This window comes from Macrobrachium nipponense, chromosome 4, assembly GCF_015104395.2.
Source record: "Macrobrachium nipponense isolate FS-2020 chromosome 4, ASM1510439v2, whole genome shotgun sequence".
Classification (NCBI taxonomy): domain Eukaryota; kingdom Metazoa; phylum Arthropoda; class Malacostraca; order Decapoda; family Palaemonidae; genus Macrobrachium; species Macrobrachium nipponense.
Genome location: NC_061100.1, coordinates 67,911,832 through 67,933,800, shown reverse-complemented (window position 1 = coordinate 67,933,800; position 21,969 = coordinate 67,911,832). Strand labels below are relative to the sequence as shown.

Here is a 21,969-nt window from a genome sequence, read left to right as displayed (position 1 = left end):
AAAAATATTATGGTGGTAAAATTGAGAAAAGTTTGCTGATTGAGTCACAAAAAGTCCTTATCACTGAGCAAATTAGAGTGGGAAAGGAGGCAGGAGAAAATCTATATACAGAAGGTTTAAGAAATAAAATATGTGGATGTATGAAAAGCATTGCCTTCTGGGATTTCTAAATGAAAGTAATCTTTAACAAATGACAAGGATGAAGCAGCAGTGAAAGGAAAAGATGTGATGGTTATTGACATTTTATAGTGATTATATAGTGAGTTCCAAGTGACAGCGAGATCGCAATCGTCTTTGTGGAGTGACCGACCAGGGACCAACACCCACAATCAATAAATATAAGATGTATCTGTAATGCACTAAAACTACTCACTAAAAAAATCGGCAGACCTTTGGCCTAATATAGCATTACATTTTTAAAAATGTAACAAGAGAAAAAGTTCGTAATGGAGACCGATTGGATTCATGTCCTACGCGAAACTGGAAGAAGTTGGTAAAAGTAAACAATACAGTAGAAGACACAATCTCGGTGACCTCAAAAGTCTGTTTCGTTGTTAAATTGAAGGCCCCTGGAAAGAAATTATTAAACGTTTAGAGTTAAAGTGGGTTCTACTGTCGTTTGAGCATAGTTACTGTGCACAAAAGCTCTCAAAACGAAGGCTCACCCCGGCCCTGCAGGGTAATTACCTACCTAAGCCTAACGTCAGTTAACAGAATCATAGTCTGCAACAAAGAATAGGTATGCCATTTCCTGACTGAAACCATAAAGAAGAGTATATTCAACAGGCCTTTTGACAATATTTCAACAGTTAATGTTTGTGTTGGCAGCTGACTTGTCTTACTTTAATTAACAACAAAACTAGGTACTAAAGGCTAGCTATACTAGTACTATAGCTAGGTAGGTAGGTAGGTATATACTACCTAGTAGTAGGTAGGTAGCTACCTAGTAGGTAGTAGTTTGTAGGTAGCCCAATTATTTCTGTTAACTACCTAGCCTATACCTACTAGCTAGTAGTACCTACCTGGTAGTGTGTCTAGTAGAATGCCCTACTTAGGTTACTCTGCTGGTATCAGCTAGTAGTATATCATAATAGGAACACTAATAATTTCCTTAATGGCTAAACGGAATTGCCATTTTACCTAGACATTGGTAGCTAATCTTTTTGCCTTGAACAGCTTTTTTAAATTGACTGTAGACCAGGAGTTAGGAGCAATACCTACCTGCTAAACTAGGGTACCTATCAGAAATTGCCAAAAATGTCAAAATAGGGGCAGACGCAAAGTAAGGAGACAGATAGGTAGGCACAAGAATTCTGACCGTGAAATCGGGAGAAACCTAACCTTTCCTAGAACACCGTGTCCTGACCCAACCAGACCTTACCTGACTTACCTAGTAGTAGGCAATGGTACTATGTTCTGACCTGCCCCCCTGGACCCCCTAGGTAAGTTAAACTGACTATTGGAAACATCATTGGGACTAAATTTCTGATGACGTATGCTGGTGTGGCACTGGGTACTGCGCCCTAACTAAAACAACCTTAACCAAACCAATGAGCTCTCCCCCCCAAGTTGCCCCTTCCCTAAGTAACAATAGACATGACCACTTGGATTGGCCCAGGCCCAGTGCAGTAGGTTAAGTTAGGATGTTTTTTTATTGGCTTATAACAAAAGACTTTATACCCCCAGTTCTGCTGTGACTGTTAATATCTGTAATGAAGGACATAGGATGAGTTACTTTTGTGATTAGATCTCAAAGGCACAATGCACCCTGGTTAAGGGCAGCATAGGATTTGTTGAGATAGAAGTAAACTAACATGTGAGGTGCTCAATATCCCATTAATATTCCCTGGGGTACTGCCCAATAGCAAAAGAAATTTTAGGTTCAAGCATTTCTTTTTAACTCTGGTATATTTTTCCTTTTAACTGTAAAATCCTGTGTTTTTCACTCGAGTGATTGGTTTTTTTATACAAGTGACTTACCAAATAATTACTCTACATAGCTATAGTTTCTACTTTATGCGGCCGCTCAAAATTCGAAAAACACAATAACCCTCTTTTGTTTTAGGTGTAGACAGTTTGCCCTGCCCACTACCGGGGAAGAATAGGTATAACACATTTAGAACCAACTATTCAGTTCTGCCGGTCAGTGACTTAACAAGTCACTGAGCAGCTCTCATTGGATTCTTTATTGTCACTGAATGTTTTTGGTTTGCTCTACATTCGGTGATGTACTCTCTTTGTTTTATGGTAGCACGCTAATAACAATAGTTGGCTTAGCTAATATTCTGTATATTTTGGATTGTGATTTACTTCATTATGTCAAACACTAATATGTCTACCATTAGGTATTGCAGGAAGGGCTGCAAGACGAGACTTACATCAGCGAAGTACGACAGACATTCTATTTGCTCTTCGTTTAGAGGACAAATTTGTTCAGAGAAAGTTAATTGTGAAGGGAACTTGGAAGACTAAATAATCATTTGGAAAAGCTTCATAGAAACAAATTGAGAAAGGCAGCAGTAAGGGCTGAAGCTAAAGCTCCAATTTGTCAGGGTGAATCTCCTGAAATCGCAGTTGATTCACCTATTCCTTCAACATCTGTGATTGCTTTCTCTTATCTCCAGTCCTACTTTTCCAGTTACTCTGATCCCAGGCTCCCTCTCTTTGAGCCCCTGAAGTAACCGTTGATGTACCTATTCCTTCAGTGTCTGTGATTGCTTTCTCTTACCTCTAGTCCTCCTACTATTCCAGTTACTCTGATTCCTGGCTCCCTCTCTTCTGAGCCTAATGCCATTGCCAGCTTCGAAGAAAATGTAGATTGTAAATTTAATGTTTTGGTTAATACCATTTCACAGATTGGTGATTCAATGAAAATTCTTATGGACAAATTTGAAAGTGTTAGTGCAAGCGTAGTGTCGAGTGCAGTGCATTTAAATGGGGTGGCTACTCATCCCACCGATGGCTCCTAGACCAAGATCCCTGCTAAACTCCCATTGCTTACTGGGAGGAAACAAACTGGCAGTCAAGGTAGGTTGGTGGGGTTTGCCCATGAGTGGTTGCTCCCTCATCCAATCCTGCTGTCCATAGACCCCAGGACTCGGTTGAGTGCCAATGGAAAGGCAAACAGTTAGATGTACATAATTTGTCATCTATTGATTCAGATTCACACAAATCTAAGAAGTGTAGTGGCCGCTTTTCGAACGTGTCAAGGCCATTGAAAAGGCATAGTTCTAGTGTGGAAGAAGGTTCGCCTCCAGCAAGCGATGGAACCATATCATATTCCGTTCCCTTTCTGTAGTTTTTGGGAGGATCCCAAGAGCCCAGTGACAATACAACAGTGAGCGAATGTATGGGTTCTCAGTGTCTGAGCTCCCAGAACAGGAGCAGTCAGTGCACAATCATTCATCGCATAAATGTTTGATGTCCGAATGCCCAGAGATCGAATACTCGGCTTATGAGTGCCCACTGTATGAAATTTCGGAGTTTGAATGTTCATTTTGTGAAGTGTCCGAGCACTTTAAGTGTGAAAGGCAATAAGAGTATGAAGGTGCATTGTATGAACACCCAGTGTCGAATGCCCAAGGTATGATACAGTATCTATAAAGTGAGTCACGCCTGAGAAGCAGGGCTCAATGCTCGAATGCAGCAGTTCAGGAGTTTCATCTATGAAGGCTCTCCCACCATCCATCAAGAGATTGGCACCACAGGTATATGCCATAACAGGTGTTGCTCCCATCGCACATGATCCATCTGTGGACCCGATCAAGCAACATTTGGATGATATCCTTAAACTTCTACAGAAACCTTCTGCAACTTCACAGGATCATATATACCTTCAGGAGTCACCAGTTCCTTCAGAGGAAATCCTGAGGATGAGGAACAGCTGACCATGATTTTCTCAGTGCTTTTGTAGTACTTTTTGTTCTGTTTCCTGGATTCCTTCTCTGCAGCAACTTCGTCTCATCTTTTTTGGTGTGCCAACCTGCAGGAGTGGCCAAACTCCCTTGGATGGTGCTTTCCTCCCCATCTAGGAAAACATTGAATTGCATAAGTATGTGGATGGCAGAGAAGAGAAGTGTAGGCAAGGCTGTGTTCTGTACGCCTCCCTCTCATTTGATATGTCAAATTTACCTGTCTTATGTCACTAGAGAAATTCCTTCCTTGGGAATTTCTGCCTCTTCCCAAGGGGACTTCTCCAGTCTGATTGAGGCAACACTAGATGGTCCAATTCCAAAGTTGTAAATAAAATCCTAGCTAAGGAAAAGGTTGGTCAGCCTTTTCCTTAGGTAGGATTTTATTTACAGCTTCAGTTGGACCATCTAGTTTAGGATGTGTTTAAAGTGTTCAAGGTTATGAGTTTCCTCGATTAGGCTGTAGGAGGATTAGCAAAAAATATAGAAGACTGTACTTCTTTGCAACAGAACTTTGCATTGGACTGGCTGAGAGTGTTATTCAGGATGGTGCACAGGAACTTGCGACGATTTTCACAACGGACATCCTTAAGAAAAGGGAGTTATGGTGCTCATTCACCTCTGAAGAAGTAACTCCCGCACAGAGGTCATCACTTTTATTTGCTCCTTTAGATGGGACTAGTCTTTTTCCTTCTGCTGTTTTGGAAGAAGTAACTGAGGAACTTCAGCAGAAGTCAACCCAAAATTTACTGTCCCAGTCGGCTAATAGGACTAGAATACCAGCAAGGACTGCTCCAGCTTTAGCTTCAACGTCTGTTAGGACATGATCACCTTTGTTCCAACACCTCTTTTGAGGAGGAGGAGGCCATTTTCAACCCAGACCATGATGTGACCTCAGACCAACACAGCCCAGTAAAAAGTCAAACACGAACCAGCCACTCATAAATGAGGATCCTGTCCTCTGTGCCCTGGTAGGAGCAAGACTCTCAATTTTGGAAGCAGTGGAAAGTAAGAAATGCAGAACTTTTGGTTCTGAAGGTATTAAAGGAAGGCTGTGATTCCTTTCATGGAGAAACCCCCATTAACAATGTCTCCCATCAACTTAAAAGCCTACTTGGTAGGCTCAGAAAGGTTTTTTGCCCTGTCTCAAGTAGTGTCAGCCTTAATCAAGAAACAAGCTGTGGAAGTGGTTGAAGATCCCAACACTGGGGGATTTTACAACCACCTTTTCATTGTACCCAAATCATCAGGGGGATGGAGATCCATCAGTGCTCTGAAGTTCTTCGTCCAAACAACAAAGTTCGGGATGGAAACAAACTGGTTAGTCCTGTCCTGTCATCCATCCAAAGTGGGCTGGATGGTAATGATTGACTTGTGGGACATGTATTTCCATGTTCCAGTACCCCTGAGTCAAGAAAGTATCTGAGGTTCATTTTCCAGTGTATCTGGTGCTTTGCTTCAGCCTCTCCACAGCCCCTCAAGTATTTACCAGAGTTCTCGCACTATTGGTGAAATGGCTTCACCTGATGGGAATCATTATAAGCTTTTACGTAGACGACTGGCTCTTATGCTCCCCATTGAGCTTACAATGTGAGGAGGACCTTCGCTAGATGATTCATCTTTCCCAGAAGTTAGGACTTCTCATCAACATAGAGAAGTCTCAACTAGTTCCCTCTCAATTGATTATTAATTGTGGGGTGAGGATCGATTCCCTGAATTTTTGGGGTTTTCCATCAAGTCAAAGAATTCAGAAATACCTTCAGAAAATCCAAAAATTCATGTCTCTCCCATCTTGCTCAGCCAAGGAATAGATGAGCTTACTGGAAACACTGTCATCAATGGAGAAATTTGTACCACTGGGAAGTTACATACCAGAGTACTGCAATTCTTCCTGAGGGCCAACTGACGCAGGAAGAATCTCCTGGACTCTTTGTCTTTCCCATCACTCCCAAAATAAAATAGGACCTTTGTTGGTGGTTGATAGAAGAAAGACTGTCAGTAGGAAGACTGCTACACCTTCTGAACCCTAACCTAAAGTTGTATTGAGACGCATCAGATTTGGGTTGAGGAGCTCTCTTCAACGACTCTGAGGTGTGAAGGAAGTGATCTCTCGCGGGGAGGAAATTGCACATAAATCTCAAAGAACTGAAGGCAATTCATTTGGCTCTTCGAAACTTTAAAATCAGAAACAAACAACAAAACAGCGGTCCATTCAGACCGCATGACCACACTAGCCTACATCAAGAATCAAGGGGTCACCTATTCTTTCTCACTGTTCAAAATAGCCGAGGGTCTCCTGTTGTGGGCACAAGACAACTGAACCAACATTGTTATAGGGTTCATCCAAGGCAAGATGAACGTTCTGGCGGATGGATCAAGTTGTGGCAAACAGGTCCTGCCAACGGAGTGGATACTGAAATCACAGGTGTGCACCAACTTATGGAAACGGTGGGGGAAGCCATCGATAGACCTGTTTGCAACATTTAGGAATCATCGTCTTCCTCTTATTTTGCACACCAGTCCCTGATCCGCAAGCTTGGGTGAGGGATGCAGTGCTACAAGATTGGTCCGGTCTAGATGTTTACGCATTTCCTCCATTCACCATGATGAGGGAGGTATTAAAGAAATTCACATACCACAGCAATACGACAATAACCCTTTTGGCCACAGAAGGAGTGGTTCCCCAATCTTCTTGGCCTTTTGGATGACTTTCCAAGACTTCTGCCTGAGAAGAAAACTCTTCTCAAACAACCCCATTTTTACAGGTTTTACCAAAAGTCTTGACCACTCTCGCTCTAACAGGCTTCAGACTGTCAGGGCGCATGTCAACCAAAGGAGTTTTCGAGAAAGCTGCAGGGGAAATTGCAGATTGCAGGAGACGATCTTCTGCTGCAGTCTACCGAGCAGAGTGGTCAGTATTTAGAGGATGGTGCCAAGATAATAACATCTCATCTTCAGATCTTCTAAAACCACTGTCACACAAATAGCAGATTTTTTACTATTTCTCAGATCGACCAAAGGACTGACTACATCTACTGTATAAAAGGGTACATAGCTATGTTTAAGTGCAGTATTTAAACGTAGAGGACTGGAATTGTAAACGAATCAAGATAACGGGAGTCCTTTTGTCCGAGTCCTTCTTTGGGACACTGAACAGACGTCCTTGAAACTTTAGGCGTTTTACTTTCTTTATAGCCTTCTTCTGCAGGAGATCTTTGGTATAGTCTATAAGGTCCGCCACTGGAATTTGGTCACTGATAATGGTAGTGAAATATAAAATTAACATAGAATTAAAAATAAAAGGAAATAACCAGTAATAACAACACACGTGTCTGATGATGCACCCAAAATGGCGGATGAACTAGCGGTGCCCCAAAATGTTTTTCTAAGGGGCCGAAGGCAACAAATGGAATGCATCATAACGATACAAATTACGAAAACACCAATTGGAATACTCAACTTAGATGAAGGAGGAAGTTCCACAGAAGACATCACTGGTTCTAAATAAGGCACTAAGGGAGGTGCTGAGACGCGTATGCACACACAAAGGCTAATTACAGGAATGAAGATGGCGGGCGAGTAGTAGTAGTAGTAGCAAAAGCGAGCGGAAGGTAAGGGGAGTAGCCTTTGTAACGGCTCTTGCCGTAGGAGGAACTTAGAAGAGGAATCCTCTAATTGGCAGAAGACCTGTGGGTAGTGGCTTCCACTCGCCCTAGTGCTTATACCGACGCCCATGGGGTGTTCAAGCTGAGGGTAGTAACTTCAACATACCATGCTAGCTTTTTCTCTGGTATATTTAGGATCTATTTATACTTAGAAAAGTGAGCTACAGGAACTTTTCACCGGGCAACACAGGTCTTCCCCCAGAAATAGATTTTTACTTTGTCAAAATCCCTTAATAAAGCTAAATTGACCAATAAACAATGAAATACAACAATTTGGACCATTCAATACCTAACTTAAACTACATATATACTACTAATATGTACTACATACCTGTAAATAAAGTGTATTAGTGTACATGGTACAAGAAATACTGTACGTACATACGTATGTAGTAAAATGTGGAACCTTACTTTTCGAGTGAGGTGATCTCAGAAAGTGGCGACAGAGGAGGAGGACAAATGGCAGAATACATGAACACTTAACTTTACGAAACATTAAAAAAAATGGCAGAAAACATTAACACTAAACTTTACGAAACACATTAACAAATGGCAGAAAACATTAACACTTCTTGATTAGTATCTCCATCTTCGTTCTCCATAGAAAGCATCCTCTTCTTTCCGTGAACTTCAGCAACATTCTTGGGACCCATGGCTAATAACGTAAATAATTAAGTTCACACACAACACAATAAAGTAATTTACAGTAAAACGAAAGTGAAATCACTAACATGAATTTACGTTAACAAACGAAATATGTATAAGTAAACGAACGAATTCCAGTGTTTACAATAACGCTGCTACAAAAAATGGTCAAGGAATGCCTTTACATAGAGGCATGATGCTGACCAATAGGAGAGCAGGATCTTATGGCAGTGACTAGCATCAGGAACCAATGGGAGAGCGGGAGGATGGTGGCGAGTCTACTCAGTTGGCGGCGCATGAGTTTTAGAATTGTTCTCGGTGGTCCAGGCAAATCTCGGGACTTTACAGTAACACCCTTTCGTAACCTGAATTATTTTTTTGTATGCAGAGGCAAAAAATCTTCATATTTGCTTCCGTAACTTGAATTTTTCGTAAGTTGGGACTTTCCTATGTCAAGGTTCCACTGTGTATATATATATATATATATATATATATATATATATATATATATATATATATATATATATATATATATACTATATATATATATATATATATATATATATATATATATATATATATATATATTTATATATATATATAATGTGTGTGTGTGTGTGTGTGTGTGTGTGTGTGTGTGTGTGATACAATCCACAGTGATGTAAAATCCTTCTCAAGTTGAAAATATATATTTCTTGTACAGGAACTTTTAAACTACAGAAGGATTTTACATCATTGTGGATTGTATCCCCATTTACTTAGAGATACGACATAGTACCTAGCTTCTGCATATATATGCATATATACATATGTATAGGTTTGTTACATGACGTAACAAACCTAGCTTTCTGTTTGGAGGTACACACATGTCCTGTTGCTCTAAACTACCCACGTACATATTTTAAATATACTCTAAACAAAACGGTGTAGTAACAATCCTAAAATATGTACCTGTACAGTAAATATCTTATCAAAATCATCTTACTACACCAGAAAATATCAATATACATAAAATGTAGGCACAGAACAATGCGGAAAGTTACGTAGGCCAGAGAAAATGTGTAAATGGTAGGGCATACTTAAGAATAACAGTTGTCGGCTGGTACATAATTTTGCAACATGACTTTGAAATGATATTAGTGTTCTGGGATGATATTTCGAAGTATATTTTTGTTTGAACTGTCAAGTTTGGCAATGAACTGTTAAAATAGGCAGTTCTAGCTGTTTTACGGGTGTAGATAGCTTACTTTGTAATAGTAGTAGGAGAGTACTGTAATGCAAGGTTACTTTGGGTATTTTTGGTTGATAGTTTGGGGTGGTATTTTTATTTGAAATTATATTATATGGTTTTAGTATGATAATTTAAGGTATATTTTTGTTTTAACTATCAAATTAAGCACTGAAATGGTAAAATCGATAGTTATAAGCATTGTAGTTTAGGGATTACTGGGTATTTGGTAGTTATAAGCCATTTTTAGAGGGAATTTTTGCATTTTCTGCATTCTTTACATTTCTGAGGCAGGTTCTGTGACCTATTCCTGTGTAAAAATGGAGGAGCGCTGTTGTTAGCAAAAATACAGTTTACTTTAAAAAACTGTAATATCATGAAAAATGTACTATTTAGTCAGAAAAATAATACAAAAATACAGTAATTAGTGAATATTTATTTCTCTATGAAAAATTCTGCAAATACGTAAGAGAATTCCCTGCAAATAATGCGGATACGTATACGTTCTTCCACAGAAAAATCTGCGAATAGGTGAATCTGTGAATCCAAAACCACGAATAGGCAGGGGTCAACTGTTTTCACTTGATACTGACAGTCAAATTTAATAGTTATTCTGAGTTATCATTTCTGTATTAACAAACTTTTTTTCTTCCTCAGGTCTTGTGGGTCGGGATTGTTCATACCTGTGAATAGAGGGTTAGAGGTGTCCAGAGGGCATGGCAAAGTATGAAAGGTAGCTTGTAGTCACGAGCTGTTTCCTTAGAGCATCTTCACTTCAGAGGGAACTATTCAGGTACATCACTTGGTACGACTTTTCTTTGGATATTATTTGAGGTAAAATCCAGTTTGAATCACCTTTTGAATTTCAGATGAGTACCATATTTTGCAAGCATATACTGAATGTGTAGCAGTTTATGGTACTGCAGTAATTGGCATTTTGGTATAAAACTGATATGTACATGGATATGTTTGCTTTGCTAGTCCATAAACTATCGAGTGGTAGGATTTGATAATCTAAAATGGTTTGAAAATATTTCTGCTGGCTACCTGTGGATCATGTATACTACCTCTTAACCCCTTCGCCACTGGCCTGCTACATTGCTGCTAATGCTTGCATACCGCATGAGACCCCCTGTCGACCGCGAGTATCAATCATTACTTGCTCCCACTAAATTTTATGTTATTCATATTTTTCCTTCATATTCTTATGTGAAAACATTGTGTGTATGGATATCAATGAATATTTTTTACCCCATTGTCAAAAAATTACAAAAATATAGTAAGAATATCGGAAAAAATAAATAGGATTTAGTAGAAAAAGTAATTGCAGAAGTAGGAACTGTTATAAAGTAGTAGAAATAGCAGTAAAGTAATAGAAATAAAGTAGCAGAAAAAGTAGTAAAGTAGTAGTAAAATAGTAGTAGTGGTAATAGCAGTACTAGTTTTCTTACTGAAACAGTTATTCCTAGGTTTCATACAGAAACAGCATATACATCAATGAATGTTTAGGCAGCTGGTAATAATAATAATAATAATAAAACAGTAATAATAATAATAATGATAAAAAAAAGCAACAGCATCTCGTGACCAATACGTATATACATATGGGGCAGTTTATTCACCCCCATTATCATCTGCAAGCTATAAAAAACACATCTCATCACAAGTAACAGGCCTCCATAGAATCCTTTCACCTTTACGCTTTCCTCTTGAATGAAAGTACTACTCTGCCCGAGCATTCATCCATTCACACAATTTGTCAATTACATCACCACAAAAAAAAAAAAGGAAAAAAATGCATCACGTAAGCAGATGAAATCTGGTGTATAAAGCAGGAATCCCATTGCCACCCTCCGTGAATCAGGGGGGGGTGGGTCTGGGCGCAAGTCACAAGATGGATCAGTTATGAACTGCCAGCCTTCATCGACAAGAGGTTCAATGTCTTCCAAACACTCGTTGTCACTGTCAACCTCTAAAAAATTATCACTATAATCATCATCTGATAGATTTGGCAGGTACTCAGACCCTGACTCTGAAACACTATCATCTGACATGATACTGAAAAAAAAAAAAAAAAACATAAAATAACTGCAATCAAAAGGGGAAAAAGATTTGGAATTCAAATCTACATGGTTTACGGACAAAATTGTATTCATCCTTCTCAGATAATAGCCTGAGGCGCATGGTATATGTTGGGCCAGTACCCCTCCTAATATCCATATGAAAATGACGTCACGACGTCCATCGGACGCTCATTGGTTAGAATGAATTGTGGGTGGAGCTTCAGCACCTCTCTCGTACACAATACTGTGTCTGGAAACCATCCAAGCTAAAGAAAACGCTTTGCTTTTCGAGGAGGGATGAAAGACGTACACGCGTACGTCCCGGTCTTTTATTACTGTACCGTAAAAGACGTACATGTGTACGTCCCAGTGCTGAAGGGGTTAATATGAAACCCATATAACAGCCAGTTTTATTTTTTCTGCCAGCCTGTCAGTACACCGCTAAATTTTTATAGCACAATACTAGATTTTTCATACAAACCCATCAGTCATTTCAAGGTCACATTCATGGTTTCATGTTTTTTTTTAGACTTTATCTTTCAGACAGAGGAAAGATATTTTTGTCACATGTTCCATCTGGATCCATAATTTTTCTTTGAAGATACAATACATTACTATCCTAATACTATTCTCCTTGTATTTTCATACATTTTTATCTATTTATGTATTCACTTAATAATTTATTTTTACTTTTTTTACAAGAGGAATTTCTTCTTCTGCATTTACCTTTACTTCCTCTTTTTTGTACATGAACTTTCCTGCCAGATATATACTTAGCTTACGTCTCTGACGTCACGACAGAATTCAAACTCGCGGCAAATGCGACAGGTAGGTCAGGTGATCTACCCCACCCGCCGCTGGGTGGCAGGTGTCTGAACCAATCCCCCTTTCCAGTCATAATTTTTCTGTCGCCGGTGTTGACTACATCTGTTGTCGATACCTTTCGATTTTGAATTATTACTCGTTTTCGCCCTGGATTGTTTCAACGGACTTTTGGTGAAGTACCTGCTCCTTGGCTTGGCATTTGCGATTGTGGACCGTTTTTGGATTATTCTTTTGATTATTCTTGGAATTTCATTATGTCTGATTTGGAAATTAAGAAATCAACTATGTTCAGAGTTTGTTCTGTTACCGATTGTAAGGTGAGGCTACCGAAAGCTGCGGTAGACCCTCACACAGTATGCATGAGGTGTAGGGGGAATGACTGCTCATTTATTAACCCTTGTAATGAATGTGGTAATTTGAATGAAGAAGAATGGAAGGCGCTTTCTTCTTATGTAAGAAAGCTTGAGAAGGACAAGGTTAGGAAAGCTTCATCTAGGAGTTCTAGTAGGTCTCGCGCTAGCGAGTTTGAAGTTGATAACCCTGTTGTAGACGTAGCGCCTTTACCAGTTTCAGCCCCTGCTTCCTGCACCGAACCGAAGATGCGCCTTCGGAGGTGGACACTATGAGAGCCACTATTCGCAGCATGGAGCTGAAAATTAAAGTGCTAGAAGGTAAGAGTGATAGCAATTTGTGCAGTGATCCCAGTGCAGTGGAGGGTGCGTCTGATCGGCTCCCTAATGCTTCTAGGCCTAGACCTCTTCCAGACTCCCAGACCCAGTGGAGAGGAAAGTCGAAAGCCGCAGGAAGGTAGGGAGAACCCCCACCGGTCAGGCGTCCCCTCGGTAGCGCCTGATGTTCGATCCCAGGCTACCTTGGATCGCGCCAAGAGAGAAGTCTTACGGCAATGCTTCTCGTCTTCGCCTTCTCCTTCGCCCAAACGTGGTTGGAGCTCCTCGGAAGCTTCTCGGCCGTCGAAGAGAGCCTGGCAGGCTTCTTCCGCGCTCCCCTCCAGCCCTGAAGTTTTTCGGAAAATCCTGGATTGGATGTCAAGAAACCGAGGATTTCTTTGGAGTTTCGCTCTCCTAGTAAGGATCGAGCTGCGTCTCCCGTGAAGGACTTTGTTAAGTCTCCTACACGTGTGTTGGCTAGTCTGCAGGCGCAGATTACGGCTCTGGCTGACTCCTTGATTGTGAATGCTGGTCGTAGGAAGGACGTCTCGCTCCCGGTAAAGAAGTCCAGGCGCTCTTCTCCAGGCTTTCGCTATTCGTCAGTACTGCCCTCTCTCCAGGAGTGGATCGTAGTACGAGGCGCTCTCCTGCGGACATCGTTTCTCCGTCTGGACAAGGGGCATGCTTCCCGTAGACGAGCCTCTCCTGACAGGCGCTCGTCTCGAGACAGGATCTCTCCCGCTGGCAGACGCCAGGAGCCTGGTAGGCGTTTTTCTCATGGTAGCCGCTCTCCTTCAGGCTTTCGCTCTCCTGTGACCAGACGCCCTTTGGTAGACAGGCGCTCTTCTCCTGTCAGCCGCCCTTCGCTTAGCAGGCACCAAGAGCCTGGTAGGCGCTCTTCTCCTTCAAGGCGCTCTTCTCCCGATTTTCGCTCTCCTCGATTAGGCGCAGGGAATCTGTCAGACGCTTCTCGCCTGGTAGGCGCTCTGTGTTCACCAGAGATTCGCTCTCTCGCAGCAGGCGCCAAGAGCCTGATAATCGCTTCCAGCAGGACAGGCGCTCTTCGCCAGGCAGCCGCTCTCCTTTAGACAGGCGCCAGGAGCCTGATAGACGCTTTTCGCCTAATAGGCGCTCTTCACCTAATAGGCGCTCTTCGCCTAATAGGCGCTCTTCGCCTGATAGGCGCTCTTCGCCAGATTTTCGCCCTGCGTTCGTTAGGCGCCAAGAGCCTAGAATGCGCCCTCATCCTGACAAGAAGGAGTTTTCAGGCAGAAGCTCAACGGAAGTTATAACTTCCCCGGTTAGATGTCAGAGTTCTTCCAGACATTCTTCCAAGGATGGACTCTCGGCTGAGGACAAGACAGCCTTTCATCGTAAGGATCGTGAAGGATCTTCGGCGGAAGAAGAACAGGATCCCTCGGAAGAAGAAATTCCTAAGGATTCCTCCGTTTCTTCATACAAGCGGTTGACGGACCTGTTGCTTCAGGAATTTGGAGACGCCCTTTCTCCTGTCGCCCCGCCCTCGCCTCTTTCGTTATTTTCGACTTCGAAAACTTCGAAGGTTTCATCCTGTGTCAGGATGAAGCCTGCAATCTCCATGAAGAAGGCGCTTAGAGGTTTTGGTGAGTGGCTTCTTTCGAAGGAAGAGAAAGGGAAGACGGTGTTCTCTTTCCCTCCTTCTAAGCTTACTGGGAAACTAGGATTCTGGTATGAATCGGGAGAACCCTTGGGCCTCGTTCTTCCATCCTCGGCAGACTCGGACTTCTCTTCACTGGTGGATTCCTCTCGACGCTCTGCCCTCATGTCTGCTAAGACGACATGGGGGATGAATGAGCTTGACCACCTGTTGAAGGGAATGTTCCGAGTCCTGGAGGTGTTTAACTTCCTAGACTGGTCTTTGGGCGTTTTGGCCAAGAAGACGCAGACCCCGGATTCCATTTCTCCTGAGGATCTTATCAGTGTTCTCACGTGTATGGACAAGGCAGTGAGGGATGGATCGAGTGAAATAGCTTCACTTTTCGGAGCGGGAGTGATCAAGAAGAGATCTGTGTACTGTTCGTTCCTGACGAAATCAGTATCGCATGCGCAGAGAGCCTCTCTCCTGTATTCTCAGCTCTCTCCTCAACTCTTCCCTAAGAAGATCGTTCAGGATGTTTCTTGTGCCCTTTCAGCTAAGGCTACACAGGACATGCTAGCCCAGTCCTACCAGGAAGCCTCACTCTTCTTTCCAAGCTAAAACCAAGAGAGAGACTCCAGTTAGGCAGGAGCCCTTTCGAGGAGTCCCTCCTGCCAGAGCTTCTTCCATCTAAGTAGCTCATTTCAGGAGGGGATAGCAGTATAAAAGGTCAAAGGAGTCTAGACCCACTAAACGAGGGAAGACCTTCTCTAGATCCATCAGAGGGAAGAAGTAGGATTCAAGTCCTCCAGACATCAGTGGGTGCCAGACTTCTGAAGTTTGCCGACGTCTGGGCCCAGAAAGGGGCGGACAACTGGTCACTCTCGATTGTCCGCAAAGGCTACCTCATTCCCTTCTTATCAAGACCTCCGTTGACGACGACTCCGAGGGAGTTGGTAGCCAAGTACAAGGACCCCATCATGAATCAAGCCCTCTCTCTAGCAGTAGATCTTATGCTGGAGAAGGAAGCGATAGAACTAGTGAAAGATCCTCATTCTGCGGGTTTTTACAACAGACTGTTCCTAGTTCCCAAGAGCTCAGGAGGATGGAGACCGGTTCTGGATGTAAGCGCCCTGAATGTCTTCGTAGAAAAAAGGAAGTTCGCCATGGAGACAACTTCTTCAGTGTTGGCGGCTCTTCGTCCAGGGGACTGGATGGTGTCCCTAGATCTTCAGGACGCTTACTTCCATGTGCCTATCCATCCTTCTTCACGGAAGTTTCTAAGATTCATGATGGGAGGGAAGATCTTCCAATTCAGGGCCTTGTGCTTCGGCCTTTCGACAGCCCCTCAAGTTTTCACGGGTTTAATGAAGAATGTAGCGCAGTGGCTACATTTGGAGGGAGTGAGGCTGTCTCTCTATCTAGACGATTGGCTGATCAGAGCAAGCTCACAAGAAAGATGTCTGGAGGACCTACAAAAGACACTGACTTTAGCAAGTTCGTTGGGGCTTCTGGTGAACTTCCAGAAGTCACAATTAATCCCCAGTCAAGAGCTGATATATCTGGGGATTCGGATGGTTTCTCCGGATTTTCGGGCATATCCGTCACCAGAGAGGATTGCTCGTTGCCAAGAGAAACTAACGACCTTCCTAGAGAAAGATGCATGCAACTAGCGAGGGAGTGGATTGAGTCTGTTGGGGACACTTTCCTCGCTGGAGCAATTCGTTTTCTCTAGGAAGGTTGCATCTCAGACCTCTCCAATTCTTCCTTTACCGGAACTGGAGGTGTCTCTCTCTAGACCTGGAATTCTCCTTCAGGATATCAAAAGGAATCAAGAAGGACCTTCTGTGGTGGACAGATCCTCTCCGATTTGCAGAAGGTCTGTCTCTGTACATGCCAAACCCGAACCAAGTATTGTTTTCCCGACGCGTCGGAGACGGGTTGGGGTGCGACCCTAGGGTCAAGAGAAATGTCAGGCACCTGGGAGGGGGAACAGGTGTCCTGGCACATCAACAACAAAGAGTTGATGGCAGTGTGGTTGGCGTTAAAAGCCTTCGAGCCCCACGTCCGAAATGCTATAGTTCAGGTCAACTCGGACAACACCACGCCTTGGCTTACATAAGAAAGCAGGGGGGGACACACTCTTTCTCCCTGTACGAAACAGCGAAGGACTTGCTGTTGTGGTCTCAGGCAAGGAAGATTGTTCTCCTCACCAGGTTCGTACAGGGAGAAAGGAATGTCAGAGCCGATCTCCTGAGCAGGAGGAATCAAGTGCTCCCCTCGGAGTGGACTCTGCCATCAGAAGTTTGCCAGGACCTGTGGAGGTTATGGGGCAGACCTCTTATCGACCTTTTTTGCGACAGCAAAAGAACAAGAGAATAGACCTCTACTGCTCCCCGATCTCGGACCCAGGAGCAGTGTCAGTCGATGCTTTCCTCCTAGACTGGCGAGGTCTGGACGTCTATGCTTTTCCTCCATTCAAGATTCTGAGTCAAACACTCAGAAAGTTTGCGGCCTCGGAAAGCGACAAGGATGACGCTGGTCAGCTCCATTCTGGCCGGCCCAAGATTGGTTCACAGAGGTACTGGAATGGCTAGTGGACTTTCCAAGAGCTCTTCCACAAAGAGTATATCTGCTCAGACAACCCCACTTCGACAGGTATCACAGAAACCTCCCCGCTCTCAATCTGACTGGCTTTCGACTGTCAAAAGTCTTGTCAGAGCGAAGGGGTTTTCAGCTAAGGCAGCGAAGGCTATCGCATCAGCTAGAAGGCCCTCTACCCTTAGGGTCTACCAGTCGAAGTGGGACGTCTTTCGCCGTTGGTGCAGAAACCAGAAGCTTTCCTCTTCCAGTACCTCTGTGACCCAAATCGCAGATTTCCTGGTTTTTCTCAGGGAAAAATGTGGTCTTGCAGTTTCGACCATCAAAGGATATCGGAGCATGTTAGCAGCTGTGTTTAGGCACAGGAATTTAGATATCTCCAACAACAAAGATCTACATGATCTGCTAAGATCTTTTGAAACTTGCAAGAAACCCTCGTCTCAAATTCCGAGCTGGAACCTGGACGTGGTTCTTCGTTTCCTGAGGTCCTCGAAGTTCGAACCTCCCCAGTCATCTTCTTTCAAGGATCTTACGAAGAAGGCTCTGTTTCTTTTGGCTTTAGCATCTGCCAAAAGAGTTAGTGAGCTTCATGCTCTAGAAGGAAGGGTAGGTTTCAAAGGAGATTCCGTGATTTGTTCCTTCCTTCCTTCTTTTCTCAGCTAAGAACGAGAACCCCTCAAATCCTTGGCCAAGGAGTTTTGAGGGTTCCAGGCTTAGCTCCCCTGGTAGGGGAAGAGCCAGAAAGAACTCTTTGCCCTGTGAGGACTTTAAGATACTACCTCCAGAGGAAGAAGTCTCTTAAGGGCATTAAGGACAGACTTTGGTGCTCTGTTTAAGGATCCCAGTAGACCATTGTCTAAAAATGCTTTGTCCTTCTTTATTAGAAGCCTCGTGAAGGAAGCACATTTGGCTTGCGGTGAGGATCACTTCAAGCTTTTGAAAGTCAAGGCTCACGAGGTAAGAGCCATTGCGACGTCCTTGGCTTTCAACAAGAATGTCACTCCAGAATCTGATGAAAGCAACATTCTGGAGATGCAATTCAGTATTCACGAACCACTACCTTAGAGACGTCAAGATTACTTACGAGAAGTGCTTCGCGTTAGGCCCGTATGTATCGGCGGATTCGGTGCTGGGGCAGGGAGCTGAAGCATATCCTTTGTAAATTTTTTCCCCTATTGTTTGTGTTGTGTTTTTATGGTTGTTTGAAAGAGGATGCGGGTAGGCATCTCTTTCTATTCGTATTGCTAACATTTAGAATGGTTAGGTGATCTGTTCGTGCTAGAGCTCCCTGCATTGGTAGTGGTCAGGCTCTGTCATTTAAGAGGGCGAATCCCCATTGACATGATCCGACTTGGATTCTACTGAGTAAGTGGATATCAAATCCCTTCGGTAGACCCAAAGAGTCTTTTCAGCTGTAGGTCACGCCCTCGCTGTAGCTCTTCAGGCTTTGCAGACTAATAGACAGTAACTATGAAGTCTTCAGCCTTATCAGGTAAGAACCAAGGTTGTTAGTATCCTACAACAGATGTTGTTTCCCCTTTTTCCTTGTTACCTCTGTCTTTTTCCCTCCACCAAGGGTGTCAATCAGCTAAGTATATATCTGGCAGGAAAGTTCATGTACAAAAATGATATTGTTATTTTACAATAAAGTTTTGTACATACTTACCTGGCAGATATATACGATTGATGGCCCTCCCAGCCTCCCCTCAGGAGACAGGTGGAAGAAAAATTATGACTGGAAAGGGGGATTGGTTCAGACACCTGCCACCCAGCGGCGGGTGGGGTAGATCACCTGACCTACCTGTCGCATTTGCCGCGAGTTTTGAATTCTGTCGTGACGTCAGAGACGTAAGCTAAGTATATATCTGCCAGGTAAGTATGTACAAAACTTTATTGTAAAATAACAATATCATATTTCTTCCTAATGAACACCGTATTCTTTGGAAGTATCAATTTCAAGTCAGTGGCACCTGTGGGCTTATTCAATATGAATAGGTTTCATCTTCAGAATAATAACAGGGAGGAGGGACATAATTATAAAGTTGATGAATTAGTTTGAAATGTCAGTTGTTCCTATACAATATACAAACATTATGGTCTTTATTATGGGAATTTACCATGTACGTAGCTGGAAACTGGCCATTAAACTTTAAACCAGGTGGTGTAGTAGTTAACCACTGAATAACCAGGTGGGATTTCTGCCTACCTGGTAGGCAGAACACCTACCACCTGGTAGGCAGAACACCTTTTTTTTTTTTTTTTTTTTTTTTTTTTTTTTTTTTTTTTTTTTTTTTTTTTTTTTTTTTTTTTTTTTTTTTTATCAGCCATACTTGTGAGAGGTTGTGCTACCCTTCTCTCAGCCCTGATCGCCATTGTTTATGCTGTGTTTCTCGGGAACATCACTTTCTTTCCTGTGGGATTGTTTTGATTTTGTTTTTTAGAGTTTATGTGTTTGTGTGAAATGGATCAACAAACCCACGAGTCCTTTGAGACGACTGAAAGTAAGCTGGTACCTAAGCGGGATTGCCTTGGTATACTGCGGATAAGGCTTGTAGCCATTATCACTCATCATTAGATGTAGATATTCATTTCCTCTGCATATAGTGCCAGGGATTTGAGTGTAACCCTATCTCTGTTTGTGAGGAGTGCTGTGGACCTTCTTCATTATCATTTGGATGATATTTTGGCTTTCCTGGATATTGGTGATGTACAATTTTGTTATGGTTATTGATTTTTTCAAAATTAGCTTAGCTTATTTTGTCTATTTGCTGGCTTTTTTTGCTTGAATATGTCGGATTCAAGCCCATCTGGAGTTAGGTTTTACACAGATGGCTACAAAACTAGGTTCATTAAAGAAGTATACTACAATCCTCACTCTAGATGCACTAAATGTATGAGTCAGGAGTGTTTGAGGCAACTAAGATGTTCTGTGTATCAGGATTGGGACAAGGAGAAATGGAAACTGTGCATTTCACATAATAAGAAAGTGATGCAAGATAGGAAGAGAAAGGCAGCCCTTAGAGCTGACAGTAAGGCTAGTGTAGCGCCTTCACCTTCCCCTGTGTTGGCAGAGACATCTTCTCCTGCTTCTTATCCTATTCCTGGAAATCTCTCCCATTCTCAGTCGTCGGACCCCTTCACTTTCTACTCCTTTGCCAGCTTCCCATGTTGCATTTTCTGATACCATTGCCAGCCTCGAATCAAGGTTCGAGAGTATTTGGCCAGTACATACTATGAAGGAGTTAGGTGCCTCTATGAGATTGTTCATGGAGAAAAGTGAGGTAAAAGTGCCCAGTGCTAGTGCTAGAGCAGTGCAATGTGAGGGGGTGGATCCGTCCTTCCAGTTCTCCCAGACAAAGGTCACTGTTCACTCCCCCGCCTTGGGGAGAAGACATACCGGAGGTCCAAGGGAGACTGGCGGGGCTTGCCCATGGGCATTCGCTCCCTCCATTTCTTGAGTGCCGTTGGGAAGGCGTCTCTTTTAGTGCGCAGTTATTGTCGGACTCCAGTGGTTCATCTCCTCTGGGTTCGTGTCGCTGGCGTAGTTCCATGGCCTCTCTCCCTCTTAAGAGGTCATCAGCAGTAGTTGAAGAGTCCCCTATCCCTGTCTGTCAAGAGATCCAGGGATATAGTTTCTAGTCCCCACCCATCTTGTAGTCGTACTGTTTCGACTCGTGACTGTTGCGCTTCGACTTGCAACTCAGTGTACTTTACTGAGGAACGACAGGTGTTGGTGCTGACTAAATGAGCAGTTCCCTCTGTTGACTCAACAGACTTCAACTACAAGTCTGAAGCCTCCTTCTACGACACGACATAAGTCTTCATCATCTGTTTGCTCGGATCTATCCCAGCAGGACTGGGAGGATCCTGCTTTGGCCCCTTTTCGACAGCACTTATAAAGAGTTGTTGTCCTTCTTTAAGGGTAAGGTGCCACCGTTGAAGAAGGAAGAACTGATCCTGTCTCCTGTGTCTTCAGAGGAGGAAGAGCAAGAGCAAGAGTTAGAGTAGGACTTGACTCAACCTCCAACAGCATACACTTCTTTAATGAGGTTTCTCTTGGAATATTTTCTGGACTGCTTTTCTCCTGCCATTCCTAGTTTGCCTCCTTTGAACTTCCTTATGAAGAAAAAGAAACAACCAGAAGATCTCCTTCCTAAGTTAGTCATCTCCTCTGAAGCTAGGAAGGATCTTCGCTTTGTAGATGAGTAGTTGTCTGTTAAGAGAGAACAAGGCAAAGCATCTTTCGCCTTCCCTCCTTCGCTGCTCATAGAGAAACATTACCATTATTTGTGGGAAATTCGCCTAGTCATGGTATTTTTCTTTAAGAAATATCCACAAATTCTTGGGGTTTTTTTTCAATTTCATCATAAAATGCACTTTTTGCGGTAAAACTATTAAAAATCAGGTATAACAATTTTTAGTGGGTTTTTCTTGAGTTTTAACTAACAAAATAAGCCGTTTTGAATTGCGAATATGGGGGGAGAACCACTGTATCTGCCACCTCCGAGGAGGACTTTTCAAGGCTGGTGGACTCAAATAGGAGAGCATGGTATTAGGAGAAGCAACACAGCTGTTTTCTGTCACTCTATAATTTTTGCCCGGTATCAAGGTTGTTGGTTTATTGGGAAGTCTGGAGATATTTAGTACAGTCGCCTCTCAATTGAGGGTTACGTTCCTGGAGAGCACTCATTAATTAAAAAACGCGTTTTTTAAACATATTTTTCCCATAAGAAATAACAGTACAAGGG

At 42.8% G+C, this 21,969-nt stretch overlaps 1 protein-coding gene across 9 annotated transcripts in view; it reads left to right on the top strand.

Annotated features, from left to right (window-relative positions):
* The first annotated feature begins 301 nt into the window (after positions 1-301).
* The window catches only part of LOC135210944 (zinc finger protein 2-like), a 35,347-nt gene continuing 13,679 nt past the window's right edge, over positions 302-21,969 (top strand). For 2 of the 9 annotated variants that reach the window (XM_064243916.1, XM_064243917.1), the window contains exons 1-2: positions 302-739; positions 10,107-10,242. The gene's annotated coding sequence lies outside the window, so the exon portion shown is untranslated. The other 7 variants (XM_064243919.1, XM_064243918.1, XM_064243921.1 and 4 more) reach the window with 6 other exon arrangements.